Source organism: Perognathus longimembris, chromosome 4 (assembly GCF_023159225.1).
Source record: "Perognathus longimembris pacificus isolate PPM17 chromosome 4, ASM2315922v1, whole genome shotgun sequence".
Taxonomy (NCBI): domain Eukaryota; kingdom Metazoa; phylum Chordata; class Mammalia; order Rodentia; family Heteromyidae; genus Perognathus; species Perognathus longimembris.
Window position 1 is genome coordinate 35,291,965 of NC_063164.1, and position 16,089 is coordinate 35,308,053.

Below are 16,089 nucleotides of genomic sequence, written 5' to 3' on the forward strand. Positions count from 1 at the left end.
GCATGCTTATGTCTTCTGCAATATTTTGCCTTTAGAGGCAATAGTTTTTACTTGTTAAAATCAACTAGTACAGAGAATGTTCTTTCAAGACACCTCCACAGAAAAGCATATTGTGAAACACTGGTGACTATCTAATCATAAATCTTTTGCAGAGTCAAAATATATGGACAAAAATGATTAAAGGATAATATTATAATTCTATAGCAGGCAGAAAGGCGCATGCTCTGTCGCTGTTCCTACAGTGATAACAAGCAACCACTCCTCAGGATCTGCTCTGATTTAATTCACTATGAATGTGCAGACATCTTATTAGGGACCATAAGGGATGACACATTGGCAATCCTATTTTAGAAATAAAAACACTCCTTGATGTTTTGGGTAAGCAGGCATGGATATCCATCATCACAGAGATGGGCATAAAACCAAGCATGTATACCACTGAATAAAACAAAATATTGGGCATCATTTAGAAACAATAAAGTAGACATACAGAAAGAATGATAATCTCCTAACTAAAATATTTAAATAGTAAAGAAGTGAGATTTAGTCAAATAAAATTCATTTTTAAAATTATATCTCAGTGTATATCAGTAGTGTGGGATAATATTGCACTAAGGAATAGCTATGAGAATCACAAAAGAATGGTTGCAAGCATCAGTGATGTCAGAAAACACCAGGAACTTTCTGTAGTGTTCCAGAAATGGACACACTGTGTTTTAACAGAGTAATGACCAATAAATGTCCTCCAGTTGATCTCTCCTGATACTGGGTCACAGTGTGTTGATTAAACTTGCAGTTATTAGATGCAGGATACTGTGGAAAAGAAGCTTTTCTGCTTTCTGCTTTGGGATGGTTAAACAGAATACACACAGGACCTCCATGTGAAGAGGCTACATCACTGAGTGATCCACACACCTTGCACTGAGTTTTAGCTCTATCTCTGATCTAGATGTAAGTTACTGTTAATGGGGCAAAGAGATCACTGGACTGGCAAGTGAACTGTTGTGTATGATAGTGGCAACGAGTATCTCTGGTAGCAGCTAGCCAATTTTGAGGTGAATCAAGAGAGAATGTAAGACACAGAGTTACCCTTTTACAGGCATGCTCCTAAGAGAAATGCTGGCATTTAGCAAAAAAAAAAAAAAGTAAATGAATAAAAAGGATGGACCATCACACCCAGTGCGCTGACATTTAGAAGTGTGCAGAGGGCTTCAGGTAGTTTTCAGTTTCTCAGAGGTATGATAGAATACAAACACTAGAGTTATTAAAAGTTTCAATGTGTTGACTCTAAAGCCTCTGGAGTTATAGAAATAACTAATATCATGTTATTTAGGAATTCCAATAATTTGTTTTAGTATTAAAGCTAGTATTAAATGACTTTCCCCTATATTAATCATATCTATCAAAATTAATACAAATATGATGTTCATTAATATTCTCTCATAGGTCAGATACTTAATTCATAATTGCTATCCTTAGGATGTTGGGCTGTGGTGAGAGTACTTTCTGCAGCTCCTTTGTCTCTGTAATCTCAGCTTTATTTAAAGCCCTTTTCATCTTATGTGTTGAGTCTATTGCTAATAAAATTTTCTACCTTCAACAGTGGAAATCTCTTCCAGTTTCTCACTTCAAGGTAGAAAAACCTCTCTGACCTCCATTACCAGCCTCCAATTTCTGATTATGTACTTCAGCTCTCTCTGGATGAATAGCTCACTACATCACACAAGAAGATGACTTTTTTGTGTGTTTATTAATCATGAAATCATTGGTTCATGTCTCCTCCACTTGTTTACATGCTCGGCTACTCAGATCTCTGTCCTAGATTTTAGTTTTCTATGGAAGAAAATGTCAATCTGACCTTGTACAGAATTAAGCCAAGTCAGGTATCTAATTTTTCAGGTAATTAGAGTTACTGGCATATTGTTCTCTGTAAGACTCTGAGAGCCTTTCATAAACTAAAATTTGAGAGCTTGAATGGCTTCATAAAGATACTTCACTTTTTGAATTGGTAAAATTTTGTCTTTGATGTGTAACTAATGTATCTGAAAGGCACCTCTAAAATCTGTCTGTGGCCAATTCAGAGTGTGTGATTTTCCTTAGCAGAACAACAATGATGTGTTCAAGTTGCAAGGGTTGTTAAATAGGATTTGGAGACAGCAGCTCAAAGGTTCCTGATCCCTTTAAATACTGATGGTGAAACAAAATGAACAGGCTATGTGTACTAACATAAAAAATAATCAAATAAAAAAAACCTCAACACTTTCACAACAGTATATCATTTTGGAGAGGTAGTTTACCTAAAATACCCAAAATATGCTTAAAGTGCTCACCATTGGAATTTCAACAAAGGGATTGTTCATGCCAGACAGCTGTTCATCTTTTCACATTTTCTTTCACTTTCTTCTCTTGCTTTTTGATGTTCCCTGTTCCACAATGCCTCAGCATTCCTCAGACCTCTTTCTTTTGGATTAGTCTGCAAGTATAAAGTTTCTATTCTTATATTCTTCCTAATATGGTCTGGGTAATAAAATATAAACCAGAATTCAAAGAAGAGCACAATAAATAAACACATGCACAAACATATATGTTGAATAGAATTTTATACTATTGGGCTAAGATGTAAACCTTTGATATTCCAAATTTTAACTGTATTGTGAAATAAAACACTCATTGATGAGTAGATAGATAATACAGTGATTGATTGATTGCTCATTCACACTTACTATTTATCATTTCTTCCATATAATTTATTCTCAGTATGGCTAATCAGACTTGGCTGTAAATAGTGGATACACACACATGTATGTATATATGTGTATGCATACAGTGACTATCAGATAGTCATAGAAGTTTACCACTTCTTACTTTCAATTTTGTATGTATTTTTTGAATTCAAAACCAGCTTTAAAACTTGAGAACCAGTAAAACATATTATTTTAAGATTTTTTTTTTCTCTTGCCAGTCCTGGAGATTGAAGTTAGAGCCTGGGCGCTGTCCCTGAGCCTCTTTATGCTCAAGGCTAGTATTCTAACACTTGAGCTACAGCACCACTTCCTGCATTTTCTAAGTAGTTTATTGGAGATAAGAGTTTCAGAGACTTTCCTGCGCAGGGTTGTCTTTGAGCCATGATGCTCAGATCTCAGCTCGTTGAGTAGTATTAAAGGTGTGAGCCGCTGCCATCTAGCAAGATTCTTTTTAACTACATCAAAATTCATAGAATATAATTCCTTAGACCCAGGGCCTCACAGAGGTTAGTCATGAGGTCTACTTTTGAGCCACACCTCTAGTCCTTTTTGATTTACTGTATTTATCAGATATAGTGGGTTTGGTTTTGTTTGGTTTCAGTTTTTTTTCCAGACCACTTAGGATTGTAATCCTTTTACTTCTACTTCCCAAGTTACTGGGATTCCAGACATGAACCATCATACCTAGACTGGTTTTAGATACAAGTTCTTGACCATAAAGCTCTATCTCTGTCTCTCAGTAAATGGATTACAGTTGTGAGCCATCACACCTCTTTTGAGAAGGAACCATGGAACATATGATGTTTATAGTACTTCTTACTTTGTTTTTCATTTTAATTAAAATGTCACATAATTTCTTTTGAAAAAAGTGAGACTGAAAAATGGATTAAAATAGCCTTTTCTTTATATGTGATTGTCAAAATTTAGCTGCATATACAATTAACAGAAGTCACAAGACAGGATGATTTTAATTCTACTTGAAATTCACAACTGGGTTGTAATTCTCTTTTCTCTTTATTGTTGGCAGTTAGTTATTTGTAGTACCCAGAAAGGATTTTTAAATCCAGAATTCCACCTTAATATCCTCAGTTCTCTAGAAAATATCAAGAAATACTGAATTTCAATTCTGTCATTTAGTAAGTCCTTATGCTGTTTTTCATGTAAATTATTACTGCTTCTCAAATATTAAGCCTACAAGAGATTTCAATATATTTTCCATGACTATGCATAACAATTACACTATCCAATTATGGCCTCCATGACCACCTTTCCATCCCCTGTCCTCTGACATCAAAACTCAAGGGTCACTTTGGAAAATGACAGTCCAGGGCTAGGCTGGCTGATTCCTTATTGATATGTTTCTCTTTTCATGATACCCCTTTCTCTTCTTTCTTTTTGTCCTTTTTCTTTTGTTTATTTTTTGCTGGTCATGGAGACTGGTCCTGACCCTGAGCTTTTTGCTCAGGCTCTACCACTTTGTGCCCTATTGTCAGTTGCAGTTTTCTGGAGCTTAATGGCAGAGAAGAGTCTCAAGGACTTCTTTGTCTGGGTTGGCTTCAAAGTGCTGATGTCAGATCTCAGCCTTCTGAATAGTTAATATAATAGGCCATGACATCCCTTTTAGATGGTATTCTTTCTCTCACACACTCTCTTACTGAAAATACATACATATATAGATATGTATATAACTATATGGTATATATATATACACACACATATATATATATATATATATATGGTGCTACACATAGATTATTTTAGATTCTCTATTTCCTATTTCACTTGAGTAAAATTTCACATATTCAAGTATGTAAATGAATATAACACCAGAGAAACTGAATGGCAAATAAACATTTATAGCTAGGAATTCTAAACAGAGGGATGCAGTCACTGCTTTTAAATAGGCGAAATCACATGCATTGCCTTACAAGATGCATCTAAAGCTGGGGTTGAATTCTAAGATCCAAAAGTAATTTGGGCTTTCAAGTAAGGTGGGGAAGGTTGCAAATTTGCTCCCAGTATAGGACTAGAAAAGAGACATTAGTGATTGTCTGTATCAGGTAATCCTTTGTGCTTTCAATGACTAACAGGAAAATGCTGTCACTGAAGCTCTGGAGCCAACTTTATTAAGTTATATTAAAGAGCATAAATCCTGTAATAATTTAAAAAATTGTGCAAATCCAAATTTTCCAGGAAGAAAAGAAGGAATCATGGCCCCTTGGAAATAAAAATTATATTCAATACTGAGAATGAAAATTGAAAAAGAAAAAAAAAGTGAATTACATCAAAGGTAACATTTTTGAAGTTTTTTTCTCTATGAGTTTTATTTTTGTTGTTACGAAATATCATCAGCATCAGTTTATGTAATTTTACAAAGATATATAGGTACATATCCAGAGGAAATAAAATTAGAATGTCCAAGAGATATTTGCTCCATGTTTATCACAATACTGTTCACAAACACAAAAATAAGGGGAAAAAATACGCTAAGTATCATTCTATTCACTAACTATAAGGAAGTTGTACTAGTCAAAGTGTTACTTTAGACAATCTTGTAAAACTCTCACACTATAAAGAAGATTCCTATTATTGTGGGTGTAATTAAAGTTTAAGGATAACAAAGAGAGCTCCATTCCTTTGTACTTTATTACCAGTCTCACAGGTTGGATAGGATAGCTTCACCTATAAGTTCTCTTTTAGAATTAAAGTTAAAACTCTGACTGAGGAAATAGTACAAGTCTTAGAGTGTTTACCTGGCAAGCACAAAGTCCTTAGTTTAAACTCATATACTTAGGGAAAAAAACGTGAAAACTCTAAAACTACAAGTTAACTCTGTATCTGGGTTTCTATTTCCTGTGGACATTTTTGAGGTACTGCTTACCATCTTCCTCTGGGAAATAAAAAACATCAAGAGTTTTTTTTTGTTTTTTTTTTTTTTGTTTTTTTTTGCTGTTTTAGTTCGACAAACGAGTCAACATAAACGTTTCCAAGTGTTGTATTTGGTTTTGTACATTTTTTTGAGTATTTTCTTTTTTTAAATTTTTATTATCAAACTTATGTACAGAGAGGTTACAGTTTCATACTTAGGCATTGGATACATTTCTTATACTGTTTGTTACCTTGTTCCTCATTCCTCCCTCCCCCTTCCCCCTTTCCCTTCCCCAACCCACATGAATTGTTCAGTTCATTTACACCAAACAGTTTTGCAAGTATTGCTTTTGTAGTTGTTTGTCTGTTTTTACCCTGTGTCTCTCGATTTTGGTATTCCCATATCACTGTTGTAACTACTTTCAACGTGCTATGTGTAACTGTGGCTTCTATTATTGATGATCTTGTATCCCCCTTCCTGTGGTTGTACCTACACTATCTCGGTAACTTATCTGAGTATATTGGAAACTGTGTATACTGTTATTAAAACTAGGAAATTGTACATTTTTTTCCAGTCCTAGGGCTTGAACTCAGGGCCTGAGCACTGTCCCTGGCTTCTTTTTGCTTAAGGCTAGCACTCTACCATTTGAGCCACAGCACCACTTCCAGCTTTTTCTGTTTGTGTGGTGCTGAGGAATCGAATTCAGGGCTTCACGCATGCTAGGCAAGCACTCTACCACTAAGCCACATTCCCAGCCCCAAGTGATGTATTTGGATTACAAAGTAATGATGAGATATATATGTGAAATATGTGGAAAACTGTATCTGAAATACCCTGAGTATCATTTTTACCAAGACACTTCTCTGCTAGTTTAACTTATAGGTCTTTGTTTAAGTTACTTGGCAATGAGCCTATATAATATAGTTCCCAATGAATTGTTATAAAGTATGAAATTTGAGGGGGGAAAATGACCTTTATTATTTGAAATACAATAGGTAAGATTTTTTTAAGTAAATAAATAGATTTATTTCTCATAGATTGGTACTACTAAAAACAAACAAGAAAAATTAAATCTCAGGAAATATTTGACTATGAATTTTAAATTATAGCTCATCCATATCAGATCATGTCAGTTTGTAAGTGAATTTTATGTATAGGTTTATGTTTACTGTTAATATCTTGAATTCATTTGTAATAAAATTAGAAATAGGTAAATTATACACATTTATGGGAGACCATATTTCATATCAAAGCAGGTATATAGTGCATTATAATAAATATAGATATTAGTAGTGCTCTTTGTAATTCAAATAGCTAAATCAAAAAATTTTAAATGTGTTCAACATGGAAATAATGGTAAATGTCATAGCAAGTATATTTTAAAGTATAATACTAAATGTTTTAAGACAGTTTTTTCCTAACATGTCTTAGAAACAATATTAACTTCCATTCTTTACCAACAAACACAACATGAATTTGAACCCTAAACATTAATTTTACGCAATGAATGAGCATTAAGATAATGTCATTTTTTCTTTTTGTTACTTAAAGCATCAGCTAAAGATATTAGCATATTTTTAGTTAAAAGAAAGTGTAAGGGGCTGGGGATATGGCCTAGTGGCAAGAGAGTTTGCCTGGTATACATGAGGCCCTGGGTTCGATTCCCCAGCACCACAATACAGAAAACGGCCAGAAGTGGCGCTGTCACTCAAGTGGCAGAGTGCTAGCCTTGAGCAAGAAGAAGCCAGGAACAGTGCTCAGGCCCTGAGTCCAAGGCCCAGGACTGGCAAAGCACACATTATCACTGAGAACTACATTTAATGTCAAAAAGTAAATAAATTAATTAGAAATTCTGAAATAAGTATAAGAAGAGAAGTCAGTAACTTTATTACTTTAGTCTATATTTTTAGTCTTTTTCTGCAAATCTGTAATTTAAATTTTTATGTCTTTTAATCTTGAATCTATTGTGATTGGTATTTGCTTAAAGTCATTTATATTATTTAATTTCACTGAAATCTATAACAGGAAAAAGTACTTTGTTCAAAATAAGACAATTATATAACTGTAAGCTAACTATAATTCATATTTTATTTAGTATATGGAAAAAACTATAGTAAAATGATATGTATGTCATAACATTTTCTATTTAGTAAGATACATTCCTTGTGATAGTGAGATTGAGTGTTCATATTGGAATAAATTTTATTGTGATAAGATTGCTGACTTTTTCTTCTTTGGGGGGTACAACTGCACTTACAATTTTTTATTCTAAAAGACACAAAAGTAGTAAAAAAGTTACAAAAATAATTTTATTTTATTTATTGGGCCTTTAATACTCCTTTGTGTATGGAAATGAGTTATTAATATATTACTTAAAACAAGGCCACAACTAGCTCCTCCAAAGAAATATGATATTGCTGGCCCTTCTATTGTGAAAGCCAGGCATTTGAAATGACCTCAGGCTCCTTGGTGGCAGAAAGGAAGTGCACCCTTTTATATGATTAGTTTTCTGGATATTGCCTGGTTCATTCAAAGATATCCCTCGTGCTCGCTTTGGCAGTACATATACTAAAATTGGAACGATACAAAGAAGATTAGCATGGCCCTAGCGCAAAGATATTCCTCTTCCTTTGTTCATAACAAAGCTTCTAACCTATGGTACTTATAACTAATGGGAAGTTAGGCCAATGGTGATAAAGATCATACATTTCCTGGCTTTGATGTTCACTTTGAAAAAAAGAATCATTCTCTTTGTCTCCTTTCTCCCAACCCTGTATGACTTATATGTTTCTTTCCCAGTTTAGGTTGATGGAGGCCCATCCCTTCCTTATCCACTCATTCATTAGATACCATTGATTTTGCTCCATTCTCTGTTCTTTTGGTTGTGATATAAAACTTTTAAAAGTAAAACTTCTTGGTTTACAAAATTTGTAGAGCATTGTCTTTCTTGGTGATTTTCCAACATGTGGGGCAAGAGCAGAAGGAAGACTAAAGATTGAAAATTGTGAAATATCAAATACAAAAATGACATTTAAAGTTTACTTTTATATTAGACTAATGATTAAAATGAGTTTTGCTCCATTCTGTTGAATTTTTACTTGGTTGAGTAATGAAGTCTAGCTACATAATAGCTGTAGCCTGAAATTGGTAAGGAAAGTGAGTATTCTATTTAGAGCCCAATATTACATTTTCTTGAGGAGTTAAATATTATGACCATTATTATAATTCATGCTAGCTACTTAAGGATCATAATTGGTTCAGTAAGTTTTATTGTTTGGTATCAAGATACATATGATCTTGATTGTATTTTGTTTATCTGTGAGGCACAGAATTTCCTTCATGGAGGATATAATGAAACGCTGCCTTTCACTTGACTCTAGAGGTATCTATCTCATCAAGTTTTATTTTGGAAATGGAGGCTGATTTAAAGGATTTTGACTTGAGGTCACCCCAGCTAGAAGAGTTCACTAGAATCAAAAAGCACAAAGCAAGGCTGGAAGTGATGCTGAAGTGGTAGAGAGCCAGTTTAGCACTCTTTAATTGCTAGTGAATGAAATGATCAAATTGAAGCCTATTAAATTTCTGGGAATGCAATCAAATTGACAATCCACAAAGTAAGAAAGTAATAAACATTTAATAGTATGACTTTAAACAAGATAAAAATTTTGAAGTAATCATGAGTATATATGATGAAATATTGATCAATACAAATTCTATTAATTCTTTGGTATACAACAGAATTAAATGAGCACTTTTTTTTTCTGCTGGGCAATGGTTCTGCAGTGTAAGTCCACCTGAAACTTCAACATATTGGGTATATATTAATATCCAAAAATGATTACTCAAAGCATTTCTAAAAATGGAAATTATAAAAGTGAAAGATTTTGAGCATATGCTTATAGATCATTTGTCTATCATCTCAGATTGAAAATAGCTACTTAAAGGTTAAAGGCACAATAATTTCTCCTACATCTTCCAAAAACATGTGTCATTTATTTTTAATTTGCATATAACACAAACAGAGGATTTAAAATTAGAAAATGCAATACAATAGTTCAGATACTAAAATAACCAACAGTCTTGTGAAAATGTCTTTCATTTACAAGCTTTTGGAATGTATTCTCCAAGCCACAATATTGAAAGGATATCCATGGATTATGCTCTCTTCTAGGAACCATGCTTCAGTAGTTACTGAGTGTGTGCATTTCCTGTGAGCTGTTGCCCTTGCCACACAAGCACGTAACATTTAGAGACATTAGTGGCTCTAGCAGTTTAAGGACATTTATCAAATATACAAAGAACACCTGAACACAGGAGAAATAAGTGGAGTGGAGCTGAGCCTCAGCCCCAGAAAAATTGCTACTCCAGCTACATCCATAAATCTCACCCCTGCCTAGGCCCAATGCCTAACATTTTTCAGTTTTTCTTATATTCCCACAGTAAATTATAGTAACACACACACACACACACACACACACACACACACCTGAATAAATCGTTTGGAAGGAAATGTTATTTTGAAGAATAAACAAATTCATGTGTCTCAAATGTTATTTAATGTTCTCCACACATTCATCACCTAGATCAATAAGTTGTTAGCATTTTGGTACATTTTTTGACCCATACCTTTTCTTCCAATATAATACTAGGTTTAAATTTGAAGGTTCTTGCTTGCTACCAATCTACTTAAATCGCAATGCTAGCTCTTTTTGCTTTAGTTATTTTTCAGGTTATGTTCTTCCATTTTTTCTCTCTAGACAGCCTGAGCTCTGGTTTATTTACTTAGCTTGGGTTAGAGATGTAAAAGCACATGTCTAGCTTGCTGTTGTGGTTGTTGACATAGGGTCTCATTAACTTTCTGTCTTCTCTCCACCTGAGAATGTTATTCATGTATGCAAATCCATAATCTGTCTGTTATTTTTCACTACATCATGAAAGAAATAAAAATAAATTAGCATTGAAAAGTTAAGGTTGAATTATTTAGCTGAACAGATTATGTTCAAATTAAGCAAATATTTTACTAGGTTTTTTTTTTGCATATCCCATACAATTAAGGAAATGAAAACATCAGAAAAACCCCTACTTTTCCCAACATTTTATAGTTAATAAAAGTGGGATATGAACCTACAATGCTACATTTTAGTAAATTCATAAGCACAATGGAATCATCATTTAAGTAAGTCATGTGCTTGATAAAATATGCAAATTACTCATTATGAATACTCAGTTGAATTTTAAAATGAAGTAAATTATAAGTAGGTATTTTTATTACCAGTGTTAAATGGTATACCTGTTAAAATAAATTTATGTTTTTTCCACTTATAAGCTACTATAAATAAAATACTGATGTACCTTAGTGCAGAAGAATATGTGTGAAGATAAATTTTTGTTGCTATGGAGTAAGGCCTAAGAGTGCAATTACTTGGTTTTATGGTAAGTGCATGTTTAGTTTTGTAAGAAAGTGGTACAATCATTTCTAAAAGCATTTGCAGTACTCTGTCTTTCTACCAGCAATATAAAACAAGTGTATTTCTCCATATTCAATCCAACATTTGTTTGTGTTATCTTGGTTTTAATATAGCTATTCTTAACTACTGTGATAGCTCATAATTACTTTTCATTTACAAAGACGCTTTACTAATAAGGCTAAGCATGTTTCATTAATTTATTTGCAATCTACATGTCTTCTTAGATATACTGTACCTTTATGTCTTTCTTTTTTGGATAATTTATTGTTAATCTATAAGAAATTTTAACATATATTCTACCTTCCCTCATAATTTTATATTTCTCTTTTTCTAGAACAGAGTCTACTGGTAACAAAAATTCTGTTTGATAAGATCCATTTTATCAGCTAAATCTTTTATAGGTCATGGATTTGGTATTTTAGTTCCAAGATTCACCCCTTATTAGTTTCCTGAAAGTTCTATAGATTCATATTTCATAGACAAACATGTTCCATGCATATATGCTTCATAAAATTATATAAAAACTGAGATAGAAGTTTTCATAGTTCTAACCTGGTCAATAAACTGGAAATATAAGCTTAATTGTTGAAAAGCTTCCTGATCCATACTTCTATATACTCTACATGCCTGTAAAGACAACATGTTGAACCTATTTCTAAGGGATTGTTTGTGATTTTTGTTGATCAATATTTCACAATTTGGCTATTTTAAATATGTACTAAACCTTCATTTGAAAATAGCATGATTTTTCACAGTTTTCTTCAATTACCAAATTATATTATTGATGGTAATATAAATTTGAAAAGCATAAACAAATACCTGTTGTGGTAGAATCATCCTCCAATCTAACCATAAATGTCAGAGATATCTTTTTCAAATCTTTAATCCATGAATATGTGAATATGTGTGCACTGACATGTATTTAAGTTTTCATTTTCACACATACATATTTTGAAAGATTAAGGCTCATATTCTAAACTTACTTGCACAGCTAAGCAATTCATTCTTTGGGGCCCTGATGTAGATAAGTTGTTAATTGCACTGTTTTCATTTCTTTTTCCAGAATTTGACTACTAGCCAAAAATTGTATGTGTGATTTTATTTTAATTTAGTTCTAGACATACTCAATTACAAAGGCTTTACCTGGCAAATATCATGAGGGACAGTTCTTTTTCAAAATTAGACTTGATGTTAAGCCAAAACTTTGTAGTACATAGAGTTGAAATCAAGAAGTCAAGACAACTTAGCCAAACAGATTCTTACGCATATTTGCATTCCTGAAACTGAAATTCATTCAGTTCTTTTTAATTAAGGCATGCCCTTGAGTGTAGGCTTTTTTCAAGTGCCTCCATTGATTCCTTCATATTGCAAGAGGAGTGTAAAAACTTAAAAAACTTTATTTGCAAATTGGTATTCAGCAATTTCCAACCATAACAGTACCACTTTCTCTTCCTCCTGTCTAAATTTTATAAAACCTCAGCCACCTGTTCTGGACTCTTCCCACAGTGAGGCAACCCCCACACCTGTACCTTTCCCACTTACCTCTTGACTGGAACACAAGAGGTAAGGAGGATGGGACATAGAACATGACACTAGTTTTCTGTTTCAGTACATGGTTAAAGGCTTCAGCAACACTGTATTTAATCATTATTTCAATTGGTTACAGTGACTTATGACAAGCCTCTGTAGCTCAACTAAGCTTTTGATAATATCCACACATTTCTATTTAGTCTATAGACATCAGTTAATTTTTTTATTTTGGTAATTATCTTCTATTTTGAAAGCTTTATGAATTAATTTAATGTTTATGTACATTCATATTTTTTGAAATGTTCTATGAAGACTGGAACATCATCTGTAAATGGGTACAGTTTTCTTCCTTTTCCTAATTTTGCTTGCCTCATTATACTGACTACAAAACTTTTATTTTGAAAAAGGAGTAAATAAAAAAGCAATCACATTTGCAATTGCCTCAAAAATATCAAGGAATTAACCAAATATATGAAGGACCTCTACAGTCAAAACGAAAAATTTGAAAAAAGAAATGAAGAATAGTTATGGAAATGAAAATAGTTTTTATGTTCCTGAACTGGAAGGAAGAATTGATATTGTGAAAATGACAATACTTCCCAATGCAATTTACAGATTCAAAGCAATACTCATCAAAATCCCAACAATATTTTTCAAGGAGATAGGGAAAGCAATCCAAAAATTCACATGGAATAACAAAAGACTCTGAATAGCAAAAGCAATCCTTCTTGGGCAGAACAGTGTTGGAGCAATAACATTAGGAAACTTCAAACTCTACTACAAAGACATACTAATGAAAACAGCTTAGTGCTGGTAAAAAAATAAGACCAAGAAAAGATCAGAATGGAAACCAAGAATAGAGCAGAATAGAAAATCCAGAAATTAATGCACAGAGTTATAGCCAGAAAAATATAGACTGGAATAAAGACAGGCTCTTTAACAAATGGTGCTGGCAGAACTCGACATCCACATGCAGAAAATGGAAACTAGATCCCCAGATATCACCCTGAACCAGCCATCAATTCAAAATGGATCAAAGATCTCCATATAAGGCCAAAACCCATAAAATTTTTACAAGAAAGTGTAGGGGAAACAAGGGCTGATAAAAACTTCATAAATAAAAATTCAGAAATACAGCATATCAAAGAAAGAATAGATAAATGGTATCACAGCAAACCTAAAAGTTTCTGCACGGCGAAGGGCATTGATAAGATGCTAAATAAAAAAAATGAAAGAATGGGAGAAAAATATTACCATCTATACATCAGACAAGAGCATAATATCCAAATTTACAGTTTAAAAAATTGAAATCTTAAAAAAAGTAAACTCACACAAAACAACCTAATTAATAAATGGGCTAATGACTTGAAAAGGTTTTTTTTTTTTTAGAAAAAAAAAGCAAATATGTCTATCAGTCAATAAAGAAAATGTTCAGTTTCTGTGGCCATAAAGGAAATGCACAATACTGACATTTCACCTCACCTTATTTAGAAATGACATCATCAAGAAAATTAATAATAACAAATGCTTACCTGGGTGTGGCCAAAAGGAAACTCCATTACACTGCTGATGGGAATGTAAGCTTGTTCAACCACTCTGCAAAGCAGTATGAATTATACTAAAAAATATTAAATATAGAGCTTCCCACCAATTCCACTCCTGAGCACTTATCCACTAGAGCAAAAGAAAGTATATATACTAAATCCACCATCCAAATCACGTTTTCTGTAGCAATACTTACCATAGTCAAGATATGGAATCAGTCCACAGGTCCTTCAATAGGAAAATGTATCACATACCTATACATCATATATACCACATTTTTGGTATATATGCACAATGAAAGTCTTCTCATCCATCAGAAAAAATGATGTGTACCATTCCTAAGGAAATGGAAAGACTTGGAAAAAATTTTATTTAGTGTAAATGAAATAAGAAAGACGCAGAGAAACACAGATTGCATGGTTTCCCTCATTTGTGGGAACTAGAATGTGTCTGTAAATCAAGGAGTAAACACACTGGGAGGTATAGAAGTGGTTGGAAATGAATTAAATGAAGCAGAATGGACTCTGTGGAGAGAACAAATAGCATAATTCTTTAGAAAGATGAATCCAAAGCCCAACGAAGTAAGTACGAGAAAATAGGTTCTTGCAAGGAAGTAGAAAGAGTAGTGAGGAAGAAAAGTGAACAAGGGAGATGAATAGAATAAAGGCAAGAATGCTTTGTATATGCCACATAATTAAGAGAAATAAGGGAAGGAGTAGATCAAAAGGAGGGTGAGGATGTTGAAAGATGCTTTGTTAAATAGTTTAAAAACATCAAAGCAAACCTAAAAACTAAGTGAGGGAAAGGTACGGGGTGGGGAGCGATGGGTGGGAATGTTAAAAGGGGTTGATCATACATACACACAGTATTCATAAACTGCTCCATTGAATGTCAACACCTTTGGACAATTACTTAAAGAAAATAAAAATATTTTCAAAAAAAGTAGTTAATACTAGTGGCTGTGTTCATTTTTGGCCCAAGAAAAACAAAGGTGAAATACATTTCATTACTGGAATTTCTAAAAATCCTTACCCTAAACTCACTTATTTATACATTACTGGAAGAAATTTAGATAAGTTTGCATTTTCCTAAGTTCACAATTATTTTAGTACTTATATAAGTTCATGATGTATCAGTGTAGTTTGTGTGTGTGTGTGTATGAGTGTGTGTGTGAAAGAGAGAGAGGAGTTTTCTTACTTGGAATCACTGTTTTATTGACTTCAGAAAGTTAATTTGGAAATGATTACTTTTTTCTTTTTTATTGAAGACATTGTACAAATTTGTCATTTACCATAATTTTATTGAATTTTTTTGTTTGTTAAAGCCATGTATTTTTTTTTCTATTTTGGAAGATTTAATGGCAATTTTAAGGATTCTGATAAATACACAAATACATCATATAGAATTTTCTAGATTGGAATTTGTAAACTTATGGGTCAAATGTATTCATTATGTTCTTGGAGTTATTGAATGATATGGAATAATTAGTCTGTACTGAAGTTTTTCAGTATCATTGATTTTTATATAAACTATTTTAATAATTTTTCACTAACTAGCTTCTGGGCTTTTAAAATTTAGGCTTTCATTTATGCTAAAAGCCCTGTAAAAACTGGGATTCCAGGGAACACTCCTGAATATAATGAAGGCAGTCATTGACAAACCAACAGCAAGCATAATTCTAAATTGTGAAACACTAAAGCCATTCCCTTTAATATCACACCCAAGATAGGGATGTTTTCTCTCTCCCCTTCTCTTCAACATAGTACTAGAATTCCTAGCCAGAGCAATTAGGCAAGAAGAAAGTATAAAGGGGATCCAAATAGGAAAAGATAAAGTTAAACTTCTCTTTTCGCAGATGACATGATCCTGTACCTAAAGAACCCCATAGACTGTACTCCCAAGCTACTAGAGCTGATCCAAAACTTTGGCAAAG

At 33.0% G+C, this 16,089-nt stretch overlaps 1 non-coding gene across 1 annotated transcript; it reads left to right on the forward strand.

The window, feature by feature from the left end:
* Positions 1 to 8,157: 8,157 nt before the first annotated feature.
* Positions 8,158 to 8,263, forward strand: LOC125350919. Its single transcript, XR_007210830.1, has one exon. It is a non-coding gene; the product is annotated as a U6 spliceosomal RNA (small nuclear RNA).
* Positions 8,264 to 16,089: the final 7,826 nt, after the last annotated feature.